General features: G+C 46.5%; 1 protein-coding gene across 2 annotated transcripts in view; it reads left to right on the top strand.

Annotated features, from left to right (window-relative positions):
* LOC147637447 (histone acetyltransferase TAP1-like) overlaps nucleotides 1-20879 on the top strand; it is a 77396-nt gene that overhangs the window by 12172 nt on the left and 44345 nt on the right. The gene's annotated exons all lie outside the window — the stretch shown is intronic.

Below are 20879 nucleotides of genomic sequence, written 5' to 3'. Positions count from 1 at the left end.
CACCAGCCCACACGACTCTTTGGCGGACACTTGGCGCCCTCCGGCCACCGTCAACCCACTGGCTCCTTCGGCTTCGCCCTTCGTTGCTCACACCAGCTAAACCACGTCGCTCCAGCCTTGCGCTGTCAGCCACTCTGACGGGTCCCTTGCCTTCACGCCGCGTTACCACCACAAGGCGGCCTCTACACATGCTTGCGGCTGCGCCCCTGGCTCCCTTTCTGCACGCTTGTGGCTGCACACGCCCAGAGCGGCTCTCTGCAAAGCGACCCTCACTACACACGGCGTCTCTTTTATCCACCATCGGCTACTTTCTCCACGCTCTCATCACTTCGTCTTCTCACATCTTCGCCAGCTTTCCAGAGAGAACCGCTGGCAGCAGCATAAAGTTGCACGTGGTCCTTGGTTTTTTGGCCACGTTAATATTTTTTTTATTTTGCCTACACCCCAAATACCTTTTCACACCAATAATTTTGAGCCATTATTATCCACATGTAGCCGGTCTCTCTCCCCCATTTCACCATATACAAGGTAGCATTGGCCCTTTCAATGATTATTGCTCCCCACGCTCTCCACACACTTGATTGCAGCTTCCGAAAGCCTACTCATTTCTTGGGACGCCCACACATTCAGAGCTGCCAAACAGCTGACATCGTCCCGAGCTGACCTTTAGTAGACCACGTTCCGGACAGGCCTGCAACAAGCCCAACACAATTCCATCCACCCTGTACACCTAGCAAGGCATCCCCAAGCAAAACTCTTCACACACGCCATGCATCCATATGTACACAAGCCCAAAATGCCTTTCAAAAGAACACCTAACACCGCCTGTAGGAGGAGCCGCCTGAGGAAGCCGAGTCACGCAGCCTGCGCTTGCTTGCAGTGCAGAGAGTACAGCCGCCTGTTGTTGCAGGATTAGCGCAGCCGTCAGCAGAGATGGAGCGAGGGTGATGGAGGTGCACCAATCGTATGTTTCAAGGGTGGTCGCGGCTGTTGTTCTCCACGAAGGGTGATGGCTCCTTTTTAATAAAAATTAGAGTGGAGTTTAAACTATGGTGTTGGCTGGCTCCCCACGCTTGCATGTGGGTGGCCAGTGTGGGTAGGTGACCATGCACCCACCCCCACACACACACTTAAGTGGGGCTCCCCACCTTGGCCCCTAAGTGGGTGCCCACTTTTAAGTGTGTGAACATAAAATATTAAACCAACATGGGCAATACACTTACCACCTATTCACATGCACCAAAACTCGTCAGAAGACAGAGCAGACTTCACGACTCACTGGCAGGCGTCCCCGCTCAGTAAGTGACACGTCAAGCAAGCAAACACAAAAATACAAGTCATGCGAAAACAGTTTCAAACATGCAAAACATGAGTGCATGTGCAAATAGTATCATGGACATATCTCGCGTTCATGAAACAAGTACAAAATATTTGTCGGCACAAAAATGGCACGACGCAAAACATAAAAACCTGGTCTTCCTATGGAGTGACAGTCCCATAGGTAAGACAGAGTTCCAGGCACGAGTCTCCCTATGGAGTGACAGTCCCATAGGCAAAACACGGCACGAAACTGGCTCTTCCATGGCGTGACAATCCCATGGGTCGAACACAGTCCAGGTCATACACGGGTGGCACCAGTGTGGCTCCCGTCCATACGACACCATCCTGCTAACACAACGGGTGGCACCAGTGTGGCTCCCGTTCATGTCAGCAGAATACTGGCCTCTTCACATGAGACACTGGCCTGGCCTCAAGTGAATGAGACACAAAAACTGGAGATGGACCAAATGGTTGGCCAATTGGTGACAAAGGCTTCATCGGAGAAGTCTTCTGAGAAGATGTCCGACTCAGACCGCGAGAAACTAAAGGTAGAGAGGACCTGTTATGATTGTGGCGAGAAAGGCCACTATTGGAGGCAGTGTCCCAAGCGGATCACCGAGAAGGGTGCAGAATCCTCTGCAGCAACCGTGAGGACTCCAGCTTTTGTGCACATGGAGGTTATGGACACCAGTGTTTCATTTTCTTCATGCAGGGAGGAGGTTGGAGGACTCTTCGCTACGGATACTTGGGAGTGGATTCTAGACAATGGTGCTTCCAGGCACATGACTCCTTCCCGTTCGGCTCTAGAGATCTCTCCAGGTATTTTGGTCACATTCTTACTGGGGATACATCCACTATCCCAGTTCACAGTGAGGGCAGGCTGGAGATAGTTCCTGATGGTAGAGGGGGGAAGCATTCCTCCTAGGTGTTGTATGTTGCATCACTCGGTTTATTTTGGTCACATTCTTACTGGGGATACATCCACTATCCCAGTTCACAGTGAGGGCAGGTTGGAGATAGTTCTCGATGGCAAAGGGGGGAAGCATTCCTCCCAGGTGTTGTATGCTGCATCACTTGGTTTTCATCTGTTGTCAGTGCATCAGGTTTGCAAGACTGGCGTACGGGTGGAGTTTGATGAGCATTTTGTTGCTCTTTGAGACAAGGCAACTGTCAGAATACGCAGCGGAGATGATGACAAAATCTACAAACACTAGAGCAAGAGCAGTGCAGAAAATAAACAGCAAAAGAGAAGTAGAGAGATAGGGGTGGAACTTTGCTCTATATACACAAGAAGATCCCAAATACAACACACTACAAGACAATAAGTGGCAAGGGCTGTGGGGCCATTTAATATGGCCCCCAATCAGCAGTCGGCCTACTCTAGGACAGCCGATAGGACCATGTCCACCACGACTAGCAAAATCACCCAGTCGGCTAGGTGTGCTGAGTCGGCCAACATGGAAAAGGTCCACGACTTCTGCAAGTACAGTTGGCCAGCACCAATCAACTCACAGATGCAGTTGGCCAAGACAAATGTCCTCCTGCCACCATAGGGCTGCCTCCCAAGCCACATAAAAATGGAAAAATACGGGGAGTGAGGAAAAATGAGAAAACACCTACAAAGGGCGGGCACACCCACAATAGAGGCCCTGGTGTCTGGTAAAGACAGGAGATGACTTCTAACACCCCCTCTCAGCTCCTGGCCCTGAAACCAACCACAAGGAGCTGGAGTGCTACCTAAGCAAATCCTGATGTCACGTGCACACCATTCAGGTGTACAGTGACATGGCATCATTTTAGCATCATAGACATCATTAGGCATTTTATGGTCATTTAAATGAATGTTTTCAGCATGTACCACATGGTATGAGTTGGATTCAGCATGGTAGCATCACATTAGCCATATAGACCAGCATTTAGGGCTTGTGGAGGCAGCCGACAGCCTGTTTACATCAGCCGACAGCATGTGTACATCAGCCGACCAGCGTTTGTGCACTTTTATGTCAGTCGTGGGCTTTTTGCATTTGGCCGACTGCAGCCAGGCTGGCCGACCAGCAGCCCTCACTCATATAAATAGAGGCGCATCAGTATTTAGTGGATATATCATCTGACTCCAGCGTTTTCAGCCTCTCATCTCAGCATATAGATCAACGCATCTTTGGGAGCAGCATATTCAGCAACGCATCAGCATTCAGTCCATCATACTCAGCAAACGCATCTATCTCCTCAGCGTTTCCTTCCCAGGTAACAAGAGAGCATCTGCGTTTCATCATCAGATCAGCATTGCATCTGTTCCAAAGCATCCCTTCAGCATTTCCTTCCCAGGAGACAAGGGAAAGATAGTGGGACAATAGTATTTTCAGCATATCAGTATATTCAGCAGCATAGATCCATTTGGATCTCATTGTAACCGCATTCATCATCTAATATAGCTGTCATGGCCCTGTGAAAATGGAGCAGGACAAGTGTGGGCATGGTGGTTGCAGGGTCAGAATATTTTATGATTCACATGGGGGGTGCCCGGACAGTGTTCAAAGATGTGTGGACAACCCTAGGTGTGAAGGGGGAACATTAAAACATTAACTTTTAATGTTTATAAAAGTTGCCCCTAGGCCTTAGTGGCCCTAGGGAACTTATTCAAGTTGGGCCCTAGGGATTATTATTATTTTTGGGGGAGGAGCCACTTTTGGAGAGTTTCTCTCTCTTCTCTCTCTCTCTCTTCCCTTTTGGGAGTCGTGGAGCAAAAGCATGTATTCTATGCGTGGAGAAGCTGAAGAAAGGGGAGGCGGCTGCTGAAGATCAGAACTGTTGCTGATTTTCTGAGAGAACCAGCCGTACAGCACTGTACGGCCAGAGCAGGACTCTCTCTCTCTCTCTCTTTCTCTCTCCTGTTGCTGGCGGCGCACAAGCTGTTGCTGTTAGGGGCTGCGCAGAAGGCCTGTGCAGGCTGCACAGCTTGTTTTTCAGCAGGTACACTTGGTATGGCTGCCGTACAGTGTACGGGCAGCAAGGTACAGACGGTACAGTTGCTGCAGAAGTGTTTACAGGTGCTGGACAGACCTGTACATGCTGATTCAGACAGGTACAGAAGTGGACAGCAGGCTGTTTTTGCAAGTACAACGCCTGGCATGCATCCCGAGGCGGTACAATCAAGTACAGTGCTGATTTTCAGATCTGTACTTTCAAGGACAGCATAGGAGTGAGCATCAGGAGGAAGATACAGGCAAGTGCAAGCACATGTGTGAAGCAGGATTGTGGGTTCAAGTGCCTGCAGGCACAGATTGGTGCTGTTGCCTCCTCCAGAGTTGTTTCACGAGCTGAACTTGGTAAGCCTTGACTCTGTTCATCCATCTCTCTTTCTATTGCTTGATGTCTGCTACAGGTATGTATTATCTGGCTCCTTGTGAGAGGAGGAGAATAGCAGATTGACAAGAGATTAAGACAGGGATTGAACAGCACATGTATGTTGAGCTGAGAATATGTATCATGCTTATGAGTTATGCCAGATGTATGCCCATGGCTGGCCTGCTTTGTGAACTTGGCTGATCAGAGGGAGGCACAGTGTGTTGCTTGAGGACACAGATCTGTGTGCATAGATCCTCTGTGCTGAGAAGGATTTGTGGGCAGTCAGATTGGACTACAGGTGTAAACTCTTGGCTGGTTTTTGTGTTGTACTCAGCCATACATATTATTTTAATGGAATAAAGAAATACCGCAAGGGGCGCCAAGCTTTGGGGCCAACAGGTGTCGTTGTGTATTCAGATTTGGGCACTCTAGCTCCAATCTGTGTTTGGTTTTTCATCTAGACTACAAGTGGACGGGTGTTAGCTTTTACCGCACTCTGGTTTTCTATCAGAGGCCGGTTTCAAGGTTCCGTTGCCGGGACCAATCATCAACTTTCTGAAGGGGGTGAGCTCGTGGTTGTTTTGGAGAAAGCCATCGCTGAAAATTCAGCAACCATGTCTGATACAGAGGAAGAGTACTTCTATCAAGAAGAAGAAGAGCAAGAGACTTCTCCTGAAAGAGATGTATCTGAGGATATTTTTGCAGGAGAACAGGCTGCAGATGTTGAGCCTTATGAGGATGTAACACAGCCAGAAGATGTGCATAGTAAAGAGGATGATGATGCTCGGTTCAAAGATCGCTTGGCTGGTGTTATGGATACTTTTATGCAGCTCACACAGAGCGAGAGATTTGCTGAATTTATGAGATCTCGCTCAGAGCCCCGCACAGAGCCCCAGAAAAAGAAGAAGAAGGTTCGTTCGAAGAATCTTTCTCATGGTCATAGTGGTACCACTCCACAGGATCCATCTCCTGCACAGTTTCCGAACATGCAGCATGCTTTTGGTGCAAACCCACAGAGTTCCTTCTATGGACAGCCACCTATTCCTCAGCAGAACATGCATCCAGGGTACTTTGGTGGTGGCTCAGTGTTTCAATCCATGACTGGGGGTTATCCTCAGGGAGGCATGGGTATGTATGGGCCTTTTGGAGCCAATTTTCAGCCTGGCATGCAAGGGAATATGTATGGTGGTATGCAGTCCGGTATGCAAGGAAATGTGTTTGGAAGCATGCAACCTGGAATGCAAGGCAATATGTTTGGTGGCATGCAGCCAGGTATGCAGCATGGAATGTATGGAAACATGGCTGGGATGTATGGTATGCCTGGTGTTGGAATGGGAAATGTTGACCCAATGATGGGTATGAATGTTGGGGGCAGCAATCTCACGAAACCACTTCCATATGATAATCTAACGCCTATGGGAAAGGCAAAGGATTACAAGGAAGGGGGAGCTGCAGTGAAGTTTGACACTTTTAGTGGGGCCAAGGATAAATTGAAGGCACTTACCTTTTTACAGCAGTTTGATGCTGCTTTTTCTGGTGGGAATTACACAGAGTCCTCGAAGGTGAGGAAAGCTGCCACTTTTCTCAAGGGCAATGCTTTGCAGTGGTGGTCTACTCTTCTTTTGCAGGGCATAGCACCCACCACATGGGTCCAATTCAAACAGGTTTTCTCTTCCGTATGGCTCACATCTACATTTGAGGTGGATGTTATGACAGCATGGCACAAGCTGGATGCTTCAAAGTGTGATAGTTTGGAAGACTATAACAAGAAGTTTTGGGAAGCTCTACTCCCAGTGACTTCTTATCGTGCCGTGCCATTATCTGAGCAGGTAGAGAAGTATTGTTGTGGGCTGCCCAAGGAGGTACGCGATTACTGTATAAAGACAAGAGTAACGAACATGTCACAGATGATTGAAAATGCTATGACAGCCAATGCGTTACTCACAGGTGGTTCATCTGGATTTAAAGGCAGTAAGAAATTGGGCAAGAAAGCTGAAAAATTTGGGCATGCTTCTCGTGATGCTAAAGGGTCTACAGAGACAAAGTATAAGAAGTTGCCAATGCCCAAAAGGACTTCTGAGGAAAGACAGGCTTTGAGAGATGCTCAAAAGTGTTTTTACTGTACTGAAGAGGGGCATATGTCATTCAATTGTCCCAAGAGAACGTCCAAGAAGGACCCTGACAATAAAGGAGAGCCCAAGCCAAAGAAACCAAAGCCTTCTGCAGGTTTAGTTCCTGATCTTGTGGGTGAGCAGCTAAGTGGTGAAGCTACAGAGTTGTGCAGGGCATGGGGCAAAGTGAGAGATCAGAATGCTTTGATCTTCTTTGACACAGGTGCTAGAGCCAACTTCATTTCACCAGATTTGGCTGGCCGATTGGGGATTCGCGCAGAGGAGATGGGGCCGTTACATGAGGCAAATATGGCTTGTCCAGGGTATGCAGAACCCGTTACTCCTATCATTGGGAAGCTTCGGCTTCATTTGCAGGGTTATGTGGACAGCGAGGAGTTCTTCATCATGCCTTTGGATGGCTGTGATGTTTTGTTGGGGATGCCATGGTGCCACAGGGTACATGCGGTGGTGGATACTTACAATAGGAAAATTACTCTGACTCATAGAGGGAAAGAGCATGTATTGGATGTAAAACTCAAAGGGGAATCTGTTCCTATTGTATCCGCTTCGGCGATTTCATCAGTAATGAAAAAGCATCTTTCTGCGTACTTGATTTATGTAAAGGATGCACAGGATGATGATGAGTCTAAGTCTAATTTGTCAATGTTAGATAAAGACAGGGCTGATTTCTTAAGTGAGTTTCAAGACTGTTTTTCCGAGTCATTGCCAGGAGAATTACCTCCTGAGAGGCTAGAAGATCATGCCATAGATCTGATTCCTGGTAGTACTCCACCGAATAGACCGCCGTATCGTGTTAGTGCAGCCCAACAAGAAGAGATTATGAGTCAGGTGCAGGAGCTATTGAATAAGGGATTGATTCAGCCTAGCTCATCACCCTTTTGCTCACCTGTGCTCTTAGTGCAGAAGAAGGATGGTTCTTGGCGCATGTGTATAGATTACAGGGCGCTGAATAAGAATACCATCAAGAATCGATTCCCCATACCGAGGATCGATGACATCTTGGACCGCTTACAGGGCTCCACAGTTTTTAGTCGTATTGACTTGAAAAGCGGGTATCATCAGATACGCATTAGACCCGAGGATGTGCATAAGACAGCATTCCGAACCACATTTGGGTTGTATGAGTTCTTGGTTATGCCCTTTGGTTTGACGAATGCGCCTGCCACATTTAACAGAATGATGGACAGGATTTTCAGGCCTCATAGAGAGTTTGTGGGCACATTCTTTGATGATATGATTGTGCATTCACAAACTGAGGAAGAGCATAGAAGGCATTTGGCCATTGTGTTTGCAGAACTCAGAAACCATAGGTTGGTGGTTAATGGCAAGAAGAGTGAGTTTTTCTTGCAGGAGATACATTTCTTGGGGCATATTGTGTCTGGTCATGGAGTCCGTATGGATCCAGCAAAGGTGGAAGCAATACTAAATTGGCCAGCTTTGAGGACCGTGCATGATGTACGCAGCTTTCTAGGATTGTGTTCCTATTACAGGCGTTACATACGGCACTTTGCTGAAATTGCTTCGCCTCTTCATGCTTTGACGAAGAAAGCAACTCCGTTTAGATGGGCTGATCGGGAAATTACAGCATTCAAAAAGCTCAAAGAAAAGCTTACTTCGGACCCAGTATTGGTGTTACCGGACCTCCGAAAGGCTTTTGTTGTCCAGTGTGATGCATGTGGAAGTAGCATTGGTGCAGTTCTCATGCAAGAAGGACACGTGATAGCCTATGAGAGTAGAGTTTTGCAAGATGCCGAGAAGCATTTACAGGTGTATGAGAAAGAGATGTTGGCTGTAATTCACGCTCTTTCTACATGGAAACACTATTTGCTTGGGGCTGATTTCACTGTGCAGACAGATCATCAGACTTTGCGATATTTCCTCACGCAGACTAAGCTTTCAGAGAAGCATATGCGTTGGGCAAACTTTTTGTCAATGTTTCACTTCCAGATTGTGCATGTGGAAGGCAAAAAGAATGTAGTGGCAGATGCTTTGTCACGCAAGCCACAGGTTTCTGCTGTTTCACTTGCTTATCATCATGAGCTTGATGAAATGAAAGAGCAGTATGCCCATGATGAGGATTTTGAAAGGTTGTATGATCAGATGTCTGAGGGTCAGCGGCATGAGCATTACACTCTCAGAGATGGGTTTTTATTGATGCATGGCAGACTGTGTGTTACCAGGCCATTGCGACTCAAGGTTATGATTGAAAGTCATGCTCCACCGTATGCAGGTCATAGAGGTATTGACGCCACGGTCAAAGCAGTGGAGACTTTCTTTTATTGGCCAACCTTGAGGAGAGATGTTGACGCCTTTGTGAGGCAATGCATCGTATGTCAGAAGGTAAAGTTTGACCGTCAGAAGACACCAGGGTTATTACAGCCTTTACCTATTCCGGATAGACCTTGGGAGAGCATTGCCATGGATTTTGTATTTGATCTTCCACGGACACAAACGGGAAATGATGGTATCTGGACAATCATATGCAGGTTCAGTAAGCAGGCTCATTTCATTCCCGTGAGGAAGACAATTAAAGTGGATCATATGGTGAAGTTGTTCATGGCGAACATCTTCAAGTATCATGGCTTGCCTACGTCTATCATTAGTGACCGTGATCCACGGATGACGAGTTTGTTTTGGAGAGGGTTGTTTGACAACATGGGTACAACTCTCAAGTTTTCATCGTCATTTCATCCACAGACAGATGGTCAGTCAGAAGAGGCTAACTCTACAGTGTTGGATCTTCTAAAGTGTTATGTGTCAGAGCACAAGCAACAATGGGAAAAGTATCTTCCTTTGGTGGAGTTTGCATATAACAACACTGTACATAGCTCGACAGGCAAGGCGCCTTTTGAGATTGTAGAAGGAGGGAAGAAGATACCACCCATTTTGCATACAAAGGATAAGATTTTTGAGGCTGATCAGTATGTGGAGAGCTTGGATGAAGCTTATCGGAGAGTTAAGTTGGCCCTCCAGAAAACTCAGCAGAAGCAAAAGAAAGCCGCAGACCGTCACAGACGTGATTTACAGTTTGCATTGGGTGATTGGGTTCTTTTGCGTTTTGAAAAGGCTAGACTCAAGAAGATGAAGGGTAAAGAGCGCTTATTCCCTAAGTTGAGTATGCGATATTATGGGCCTTTTCAGGTTTTGGAAAAGATTGGTGAGGTAACCTATCGTTTGAAGTTACCAGATCACTGGAGGATTCACAATGCTTTTCACGTGAGTCTTCTTAGACCTTTCCGTGGGGATGTGCCTGAGGATGTATCAGATGAGGCTCAGCCGGAAGTTGAGGAACTTGATGAGGTTCTGATTCCAGAGCAGATACTGGCACATAAAGAAAGGAAGGTACGAGGTAAAGTTTCCCGTCGCTATCTTGTGAAGTTCAAGAACTATTCACCGATGGATGCGAAGTGGATGGAGGAAGGTGACTTAACAGATTCACCTCAGGTTTTGCAGCTTTATCTCGATGCCTTTGAGTTAGAGCCGACTCTTATTGTGGCTCATTCAGGTTCAGCAGAGCATGGGTCTGGAGCATTACCTGATGCTCAAGAGGGGGGTAGCACCTCCACTCCCTTGATACAGACAGGCTCAGATGACATCTAGAGGTCGCTTGGTGCAGATTTTATCTCATCCGAAGGTACTGAGGCTGACAGTACATCTGTTTATGGGACTTCTATGATATATGTGTACTAGTCACATGGAAATTTTTGTGGATATGTATGGTTCACAGTGGTATACAACTTGGACTATTACTATGCCATTGGTTTGCAGTGAATATTGATACATGTGTATGGCTCAGAGAGATTGGGACGCTGATCTTGCCATATTGTATATTTCACTTTGGATATTTTGATGCATCACCAGAATGCAATCGAGGACGCTTGCCATCTTTCAAGAGGGGGGTATGTCATGGCCCTGTGAAAATGGAGCAGGACAAGTGTGGGCATGGTGGTTGCAGGGTCAGAATATTTTATGATTCACATGGGGGGTGCCCGGACAGTGTTCAAAGATGTGTGGACAACCCTAGGTGTGAAGGGGGAACATTAAAACATTAACTTTTAATGTTTATAAAAGTTGCCCCTAGGCCTTAGTGGCCCTAGGGAACTTATTCAAGTTGGGCCCTAGGGATTATTATTATTTTTGGGGGAGGAGCCACTTTTGGAGAGTTTCTCTCTCTTCTCTCTCTCTCTCTCTTCCCTTTTGGGAGTCGTGGAGCAAAAGCATGTATTCTATGCGTGGAGAAGCTGAAGAAAGGGGAGGCGGCTGCTGAAGATCAGAACTGTTGCTGATTTTCTGAGAGAACCAGCCGTACAGCACTGTACGGCCAGAGCAGGACTCTCTCTCTCTCTCTCTTTCTCTCTCCTGTTGCTGGCGGCGCACAAGCTGTTGCTGTTAGGGGCTGCGCAGAAGGCCTGTGCAGGCTGCACAGCTTGTTTTTCAGCAGGTACACTTGGTACGGCTGCCGTACAGTGTACGGGCAGCAAGGTACAGACGGTACAGTTGCTGCAGAAGTGTTTACAGGTGCTGGACAGACCTGTACATGCTGATTCAGACAGGTACAGAAGTGGACAGCAGGCTGTTTTTGCAAGTACAACGCCTGGCACGCATCCCGAGGCGGTACAATCAAGTACAGTGCTGATTTTCAGATCTGTACTTTCAAGGACAGCATAGGAGTGAGCATCAGGAGGAAGATACAGGCAAGTGCAAGCACATGTGTGAAGCAGGATTGTGGGTTCAAGTGCCTGCAGGCACAGATTGGTGCTGTTGCCTCCTCCAGAGTTGTTTCACGAGCTGAACTTGGTAAGCCTTGACTCTGTTCATCCATCTCTCTTTCTATTGCTTGATGTCTGCTACAGGTATGTATTATCTGGCTCCTTGTGAGAGGAGGAGAATAGCAGATTGACAAGAGATTAAGACAGGGATTGAACAGCAGATGTATGTTGAGCTGAGAATATGTATCATGCTTATGAGTTATGCCAGATGTATGCCCATGGCTGGCCTGCTTTGTGAACTTGGCTGATCAGAGGGAGGCACAGTGTGTTGCTTGAGGACACAGATCTGTGTGCATAGATCCTCTGTGCTGAGAAGGATTTGTGGGCAGTCAGATTGGACTACAGGTGTAAACTCTTGGCTGGTTTTTGTGTTGTACTCAGCCATACATATTATTTTAATGGAATAAAGAAATACCGCAAGGGGCGCCAAGCTTTGGGGCCAACAGGTGTCGTTGTGTATTCAGATTTGGGCACTCTAGCTCCAATCTGTGTTTGGTTTTTCATCTAGACTACAAGTGGACGGGTGTTAGCTTTTACCGCACTCTGGTTTTCTATCAGAGGCCGGTTTCAATAGCTGCATTGCAGAGGCAAGTGTTCTAAGACCTAGTACAGATAGCTTTGGAAAGATTCCTCTTTAAGCTACTCTGATACCTACCAATTGATGGTTAGGGATACCACTTAGCACAAGCTTAGGAAAATTAAACTATGAAGGTACCAAAAATATCACCTTATCATCATCATTTTGTGGTCAAAAAAGTATATGAAAAGCTTATCTAGAGAGCATTCAATGTAGGCTCTTTGACCATTGTATTAGGGAAGAAATGGATTTCATAGAGTTTTTATGCAGCTATACCTAACCAATAGATCACTAGTACATTTTTAGATGAGTATCATCACTTGTCATTGGGGTTTTTTCTAGGACATGTGTGCCCCTTCAAATCTTGGGATTCTTGAAGCCAAAAGAGGAAGAAGTTGTTGCCTTTTATTCCATTCAGTCTAGATGGCATATGGAGACATGTGATGTACAGTTCACTAAAGCATTTTTAGATAAGTATCAATTGTATGGGGGGTTTTTTGGGACATGGTGTTGGGATTTCCAAAGTAAGAGGAGGAAGAGGCTCTTGCTTTCTATTCCATTCATTCTCTGGATGGTAGATGGAGAGATGTGATGTATAGGTAATCACACCCCTAGTTGTGTGATCTGTCCTGCTATGTGAGAGTAGTGGGTCACCACATGTCACATTGGTATCAGAGCGTTACAGGGTAACCAGCCTTAGAGCATGTTCATTCCATCAGTCATTCAGTCAGACATCATGTTAATCGCTTCCGCACAGTTAAACCCAGTTCTCAAAATCTTGCAGGCCACCCTTAGGGATTTTCCCTTAGGTATGCATTAGTAACCCATCCATCTGCATTCTTGCACAGCATATAGGGTTGCACATGGCTTGCATAGACATCATCATCGCAGTTAGTCTTGCATCTGCAAGGCATACATGTTGCCCATGAACTCTCTGGGAAAGAATGACATCCATCATCAAAGGAGGACATAAGTTTTGGGCTTCAACTGGCAGCAGCAGGGGGTTTTCCACAGAAGACGGAAGTTTGCTCCAACATCGCCTCAGGAGGTTCAGAGCTTCAGGAACGACGGAGATGGTAGGTGAAAGGTTTCCACAGGCAGGTCAGGGGTGACTCAGGTATTTCCAAGCAGTTTAGCAGCATTTGCCATTCAGTTCCCGCAATACAGAAAGTCTTGGCTCAAAGGATTTCACTCCTGCAGACGACCTCAGTCCCGGCAGCAGAAGACAGAAGGGGGCAGTGGTTCGGAGGAGAAGGATCCCCAGAGGAGTCGAAGGTTGCCAGGTATACCACCCAGCAACAGTTTAGCAGCGGGGAATGTCACGTGCACACCATTCAGGTGTACAGTGACATGGCATCATTTTAGCATCATAGACATCATCAGGCATTTTATGGTCATTTAAATGAATGTTTTCAGCATGTACCACATGGTATGAGTTGGATTCAGCATGGTAGCATCACATTAGCCATATAGACCAGCATTTAGGGCTTGTGGAGGCAGCCGACAGCTTGTTTACATCAGCCGACAGCATGTGTACATCAGCCGACCAGCGTTTGTGCACTTTTATGTCAGTCGTGGGCTTTTTGCATCTGGTCGACTGGAGCCAGGCTGGCCGACCAGCAGCCCTCACTCATATAAATAGAGGCGCATCAGTATTTAGTGGATATATCATCTGACTCCAGCGTTTTCAGCCTCTCATCTCAGCATATAGATCAACGCATCTCAGTTCAGCAGCATTCAGCAAGGTGTTCTCCAGCGTTTCTCCTCCAGGAAGCCTTGGGAGCAGCATATTCAGCAACGCATCAGCATTCAGTCCATCATACTCAGCAAACGCATCTATCTCCTCAGCGTTTCCTTCCCAGGTAATAGGAGAGCATCTGTGTTTCATCATCAGATCAGCATCGCATCTGTTCCAAAGCATCCCTTCAGCATTTCCTTCCCAGGAGACAAGGGAAAGATAGTGGGACAATAGTATTTTCAGCATATCAGCATATTCAGCAGCATAGATCCATTTGGATCTCATTGTAACCGCATTCATCATCTAATATAGCTGCATTGCATTGACACATATTTGTCTATCTCTTAAACATCATTAAGTGCAGTTTAGTTAGACTAAGGTTGTGATTACTACGGTCGAAGACCACCACATGTCACACCTGAGATAGCGACTTCAGGAAGAGGTCCACCGTACTGTCCTGCGTCGAACAGAACTCTAGCAAGATGTCATCAGCAACGAAATGTTCACGAACAAAGTGCCTCTGGATGACCGTGGGTGCCTCCAGTGGAAGCCCATTCCTGCCATGCAACCTCTGCAACCTCACCATCTCACAAGCAGTCGGTACTTTGCCTCTGTCGAAGACTAGGCAAAAGATGACTGCCTCTTACTGCTCCATAAAATTGCTCCTGGGCTTGAAGTAGATCTCCTCGTGTTTGGATCTCCTCCCCAATTCGAGTCACTCCAACCGTGGAGTCGGACTCCATCCATCAATCCCCCTCCTGTGTAAAAGAGTCCATGATCCTTCGCACGCTGCAGAAACCAGAAGATACGAAATCCTGCCTCCCAAAGAGTCATCTGCAAACACGAGCTCAACAGCTTCATCAGGAAGCTCCCGTCCAATCTGGTATCCAACAACCAAATCAATGAACCATCCTGCTTCCGAGTCACAGAGGCATCATACTGCTCACAAGGATCAATGCCTGTTACGGTGGGATGTCAAGTCTGTTAGAAATAATCTCCTGTCTTAATCAGACACCAGGGCCTCTGTTGTGGGTGTGCCTGCCCTATATAGGTGCTTTATCATTTTTCCTCACTCCCCGTATTTTTTCCCCATTTTTCCTTGGTGTGGGTGGATGCCACATGCTGGCAGGAGCCTCTGATGCTGGCCGACTGCACTCATGTGTTCCTGAAGACTGGCCGACTTGAATAGAGGAGGTCGTGGTGTTTTTCTGCTGGCCGACTGGCTTTGCCCAGTCGTGGAGGGCTGGTGGCACTTCATGCGCTGGCCGACTGCATCCATGGGGCCATATAAATAGGCCCCATGATCCCCACTTTGTATTCATTCAGTTTTTCTTGGGATCTTGCGTATAGAGAAAAGTTTACACGCCTATCTCTTTGTCTTTCTTGTGCTGTCTATTTTCTGCACTCTACTTGCTCTTGTGGTCTCAAGTTTGGTTATCATTTCCGCTGCATATTTTGACATGGTATCAGAGCCCTAGGCTCTTGATAGATCTTGGGAGTTTTTTTGAGCAAGAGGGGGATAGTTAAGTTGCTGATTGGTGGACTGTTTTGGACTGTTCGGGAAGAGAAGTTGCAAGAGGAAGGCGGGCTAAGGTGCTGGACAGCCACTTGCAGGTTTAGTTTTTTTTTTCCCACCCACCCACCTTGTTTCAGTTACATCCCCGCGATGGCAGATTTGTTAGAGATGGCTGAGAAGCACGTGAAGATCACGACTCTCTCCACGTTCCCAGTGGACCGTCAGTTGGACGGGAACAATTACGGCATCTGGAAGGTTATGATGGAGTTTGTGCTGGACTCATATGACCTTGCTGATTTCATCGTCATGGGGGTTCCACAGCCGGAAGCAGAGGAAGGGGAGTTACTGTCGATGAAGAAGGACCAAGAGGCACAGGCACAGATGTAGGATCGTGTCAACGCTAGGGTCTAGTCATTTATTTTCCTCAATTGCACACCACAAGTGATCAATCACGTAAAGCACATGACGCTGGCCAGAGGCATATGGCAGCACTTGGCTTCTCTTTATAACAGGGTATCACCCATGAAGAGGATCTCCTTGGAAGTGCAGATGCGGGTTATGAACCCTGCAAAGTCATCGACGATGTGGGAGCACATTAACAAGCTACAGGCCCTTCAGCAGGAAGTCCTCCAAGTTGGGAAGGAGATATCATCGGAAGACATGGCCATTACTTTGCTGTCCCACTTGCATGCTCAGTATGCTGCTTTCTACTCCTCTTTGATTACGAGTGGAGGGCTCAGCACCATTACTTGGGAGGAGCTTGTGCCAATGGTCTTGGACCAGGAGGAACGTTTCACGAACCCTCCTCACAGCGGAGGTTCGGAGGCCTTAACTGGCCAACGGTCGAAAGGCCGGAATAACAACAAGGGCAAAGGGAAGGCTTCACCAGAGAAGTCTTATGAGAAGAAGCCCGATCAGAACGAGAGAAGCTAAAGGCCGAACGATCCTGCAATGATTGTGGCGAGAAAGGCCACTATTGGAGGAAGTGTCCTAAGCGGACTGGGAAGAGTACTGATTCTTCAGCCTTAGCTGCAAAGACTCCTACATTTGTGCACTTAGAGATGATGGACTCAGATGCTTCTTCGTCTTCGAGCGAGGAGGCAGTTAGCTTCACTGCGAAGGATACCCGGGAGTGGATTCTTGATAGTAGTGCTTCGAGGCACATGACTCCATCCTGTGACTTTTTTTTGGATCTGAAACGGCAGTTAGGTCGCATTTTTATTGGCGACAACTCCACTATTCCGATACACAGTGAGGGCCGGATGGCCGGACGACAAGGGGGACAAGCATGCTTCCCGTTCTTTATGTCCCTGCTCTGGGTTTTCATCTTCTGTCAGTGCATGAAGTATGCAAGACTGGCTTTTTGGTGGAATTTGAGGAGCATTCAGTTGCTCTACGGGACCGTGAGACTGGCCAGGTTGTTTGGGAAGGCGGTGTGGAGAATGGTATCTACAAGCTCTCTGCACTCTCCTCGTTGACAGGTTCTTAGGTCGGAGATTTGTGGCACTTTCGTTTTGGCCACTTAAATGTGGATGCACTACGGCGAGCTTTCCGAGACCAGATGGTGGTTGGCTTGCCTGATGTTGGCAGTAGGCAAGGATGTTGCAGTTCTTGCATCTGTGAGGATTACTGTTATTACTTAGTATTTCATCCACTTATTTGTCTATTTAAGATTGAAACTGAAAGTAAACTTGAGAGACTTGAACACAGATGTTTGATTCATTGATTGAAACTGTGATACAACAGGCTCCTTATATAGGAGTCCCAGAGACACGAATGAAAAGACACATCCCATGACCAATAGTCATGACTCTAGGTGAAGAGACACATCCTTTGGACGAATAGCTGCAACCATTGGGTGAAGAGTTGCAACCTTAGAGCGAAGGGGTGTGACCAGTCGTCGAAGGAGTGTGGCTCTTGATGAAGAGGCATGTCTCTAGAGCGAATAGTCGTGACCATCCGAGTATAGGGGTCCTCTGTAATCATGTCACTTCAGTATCTGTAACCATGAGGAGACTGTGTATAATGAACTAAGTCACAATCGTGACATTCCCTCCCATTTAAAATAAAACCCATGTGATTAAATGAGAGTCGGTCGTCTGCCAAAGAATTCTTGGAGGAGTTGAGGATATTGTTGCATTTCTTCATCTGTCTGCCAAGTAGAATCTGACTCATCCAAGTCCATCCACTTAACAAGAAATTCTGTAGTAATCTTCCGTCTTGTTTCTTTCTGACGAACGTCAAGAATCTTCTCAGGAACAAGAATAATGTGATCATCTTCAATCTCAGGAACATAAGAAGATAACTCCAGAATAGATGAATCTCCTTGTATATATTCCTTGAGCCAAGAGATGTGAAATGTCGGATGAATTTTTCCCCAAGATGGTGGAAGATCCAACTTATAACTGTCAACTGAAATCTTCTTTATAACTTTAAATGGACCATAGAAACGCGGTCGCAACTTCGGAAAGACCGACTTTACTGTCTTATATCGATGCGGTGCAACATAAAGCAAAACCAAGTCACCTTCTTGAAACTCAGTATGCCTTCTGTGCTTATTCGCATACTTCTGATACTTCTGCTGAACATGAACCAGTCTGTCTCGAACTTGCACAAGAATATCTTGCATTTCTTGAATCAACTGATCTGCTAATGCCACCTTGTGTTGAAGAACAAAGTTTGTAGGCACAAGCGGAGTGTGACCATATGCTGCTTGAAAAGGAGTCATTCCAGTGACTGAATGCGGAGAATTATTATAAGCAAACTCCACAAGAGGCAAATATTCTTCCCAAGAAGCTAATCTTGTCTGAATATAATGTCTAAGCATTTCTTCCAAAATTTGATTTACTCTTTCTGTCTGTCCGTCTGTCTGAGGATGATAAGCAGAACTGAACAAGAGATTCGTACCAAGAGATTTGAATAAGGAAGTCCAAAAATGTCCAGTAAACTTCGGATCTCTGTCAGAAACAATAGATCTTGGCAATCCATGAATTCTGAAAATATGCTGTACAAACAACGCTGCAAGATCTGGAGCAGAAATTGTCTTGTTGCAAGGAATAAAATGTGCCATTTTGGAAAACCGATCAACCACTACTAAAATTTGAGCATTGCCTTTCTGCGAACGCGGCAAAGTAGTGATGAAATCCATGCTTATGCTTTCCCATCTTTCCTGAGGAACTGGGAAAGGCTAAAGCAATCCTTGAGGAAGTTATCGTGAAGCTTTTATAATTTGACAAGAGTGACAAGCTTTAACAAACTTAATAACATCCTGTTGCATCTGAGGCCAAAAGTATGTTGCTGATAACAGACGATATGTCTTGTTAATTCCAGGATGAGCTGCAAAGGGTACTTCATGATGCTCTTGAATAAGGAGTTTCCGCAAAGATGCATTGTGAGGAACACAAATGCGATCTAAGTAATAAAGTAAATCATCTGCAATTGTATATGCGGCAACCATATTCATTTCTGCACCAAAAGGACTTTTGCTTGGACGTATATGACCTTTATCCAACAACTCTGCCAATTGTCTCTGAATTTCTTGAGATTCTGAATAAGAAACCCAATAAGGAGCTCGAACTGGCGGTGGTTGTCCAGGAATTAGATCAATCGTATGATCTACAGAACGTCGAGGAGGCAATGTCGTTGGCAGCTCGTCAGGAAATAAATCCTTATAAGGTTGAAAGAAGGGCTGTTGTAAATAAGAAATATCTGATGGCGAGGATTCCGATTGGTCAACTGTATTGTCTTCTGCTTCTCGCAACATAACTAAGGCAGAAGTGCTGTCGCGTTTACGCACTAAGCGTTTGACTTACATAGCAGAAACCACAGTAATCGGCTTAGAATTAAACAGACCTCGTAATTCCATTTCTCGATGATTATGATAAAGTCGAATGGAATGATCTCGAAAGCTGATCAAAGGATCATACTCATATAACCAAGACTGTCCAAGGATCATGTCATAGTGTGACAAAGACATAATAGAGAAATTCAGCTGATCCTGATAATCCTGAATCTGAAAATGCAACTGCTGAATCCGTTTACTGCAATGCAAGAAAGAACCATCTGCAAGTTCCACTTGGAAAACTTCCGCACTTTGCTGAGTAGGTAATCGCAACTTGCTGACGAGAGTAGTTCCCACAAAATTAGTTGAGCATCCACTATCAACAAGAACATTGATAGGATGCTGGCCAATAAATCCCAATAAGCTTAAAACTTGATTGGAAAGGTTAACAGGCACTGAAGTATGGTTGTGGGCATTTAACATTAAAGCACTGACAACTTTAGAAACTCGCACTGCATGAACCACCTGCTTGCCTTTTTCTGGCGCAGAAGGATGAAGATGTCCATGTTCACCTTCTGGGAAACATTCCATGTTGGAATTCTGGCGAGAATTACGCTTTGGGCACACATACCACCTGTGTGGTCCATTGCAAATTGTGCAAAGACCTGGAGGGTTGTCTTGAGAGGTTGAAGGTGCCGATGTAGAGGCTTGCTGACCTACTGAGGTATCGCGGCGAAAATTGCGGCGATTGTTGGGTCGGCGACCTTGCCAGTTGCGTCCTCGATTCCGATTGTTGTTGTTGGAAGAGGATCCTGTTTGTGAGGCTGCTGCCTGACCTGAAAATCTAGGCCGAAAGGGTTGTTGCCGAGTAGATTGCTGACGAGAGGATTGGGAATATTGAGACTCAGGTTGAGGTAAATTTCCTCTGCGATTGTGCTGGGAGAAACGAGCACTGTTCGAGGACCGATTGCCAAAGAAGGATGTCCTGGGTTGTCGTCGTAGATCTCCAAGGCGCTCTACATAGGCAATGGCAGCATCTATGGTGAGAGGGTTAAACTTCTGCACATCTTCCTGTAAGTTGGGTTCAAGCCCATCGATGAAGCTGTGTAGCTTGTCAACGGGGCTGAGGCTCTCAATTTCCAGAGTTAAACGTTGGAACTCTGTGATATACGCGGCTGAGGATCCTGTTTGCCTCAGGCAGCGGAGAGCAGACCGGGCATGCTAGTCCGCACTGGCAGGTTCAAAGGCCTTGCGGAGGGCGCGCCGGAATTTATCCCAAGTAGGAGTGTGCTTACCATCTGCAACACGTCGTTGCCACCATAGAAGTGCTGTATTCTTGAGTAGTGAACTGGCTAAAGCCACCTTCTTGCTTTCGACCAAATCGGTATTGGTCAAATATACCTCCATTTTGAATATCCATTGGTCAAGCACGCGCTTGTCGCGGCGACCATTATAAGGGGCAGGTAGTTTGACATCGAGTTTCTTTTTTTGTGCAATAGTAAATATTTTATAAAGAAGTTGGAGTTCTGCATTGTTTACCTCGGCAGCTGGATCTGGTTCATCTTCATTTTCTGCTACCGAAGTCTCTGAAGAAGATGGTTGTGGATCACTGGCTGGTGTGCGCGCTAGATGGGGCCGCTGCAACTGGTCGGGTCGTCTGCTGATGGTAGAGAGACTTGTTGAAAAAGTCTGCTGAAGTGT

This window comes from Cibotium barometz, chromosome 6 (assembly GCF_041138505.1).
Source record: "Cibotium barometz isolate CiBa-2024 chromosome 6, ASM4113850v1, whole genome shotgun sequence".
NCBI classification, from domain to species: Eukaryota; Viridiplantae; Streptophyta; class Polypodiopsida; order Cyatheales; family Cibotiaceae; genus Cibotium; species Cibotium barometz.
The sequence above is the reverse complement of the archived record's forward strand: the minus strand, read 5'-3'. Positions and strand labels throughout refer to the sequence as shown.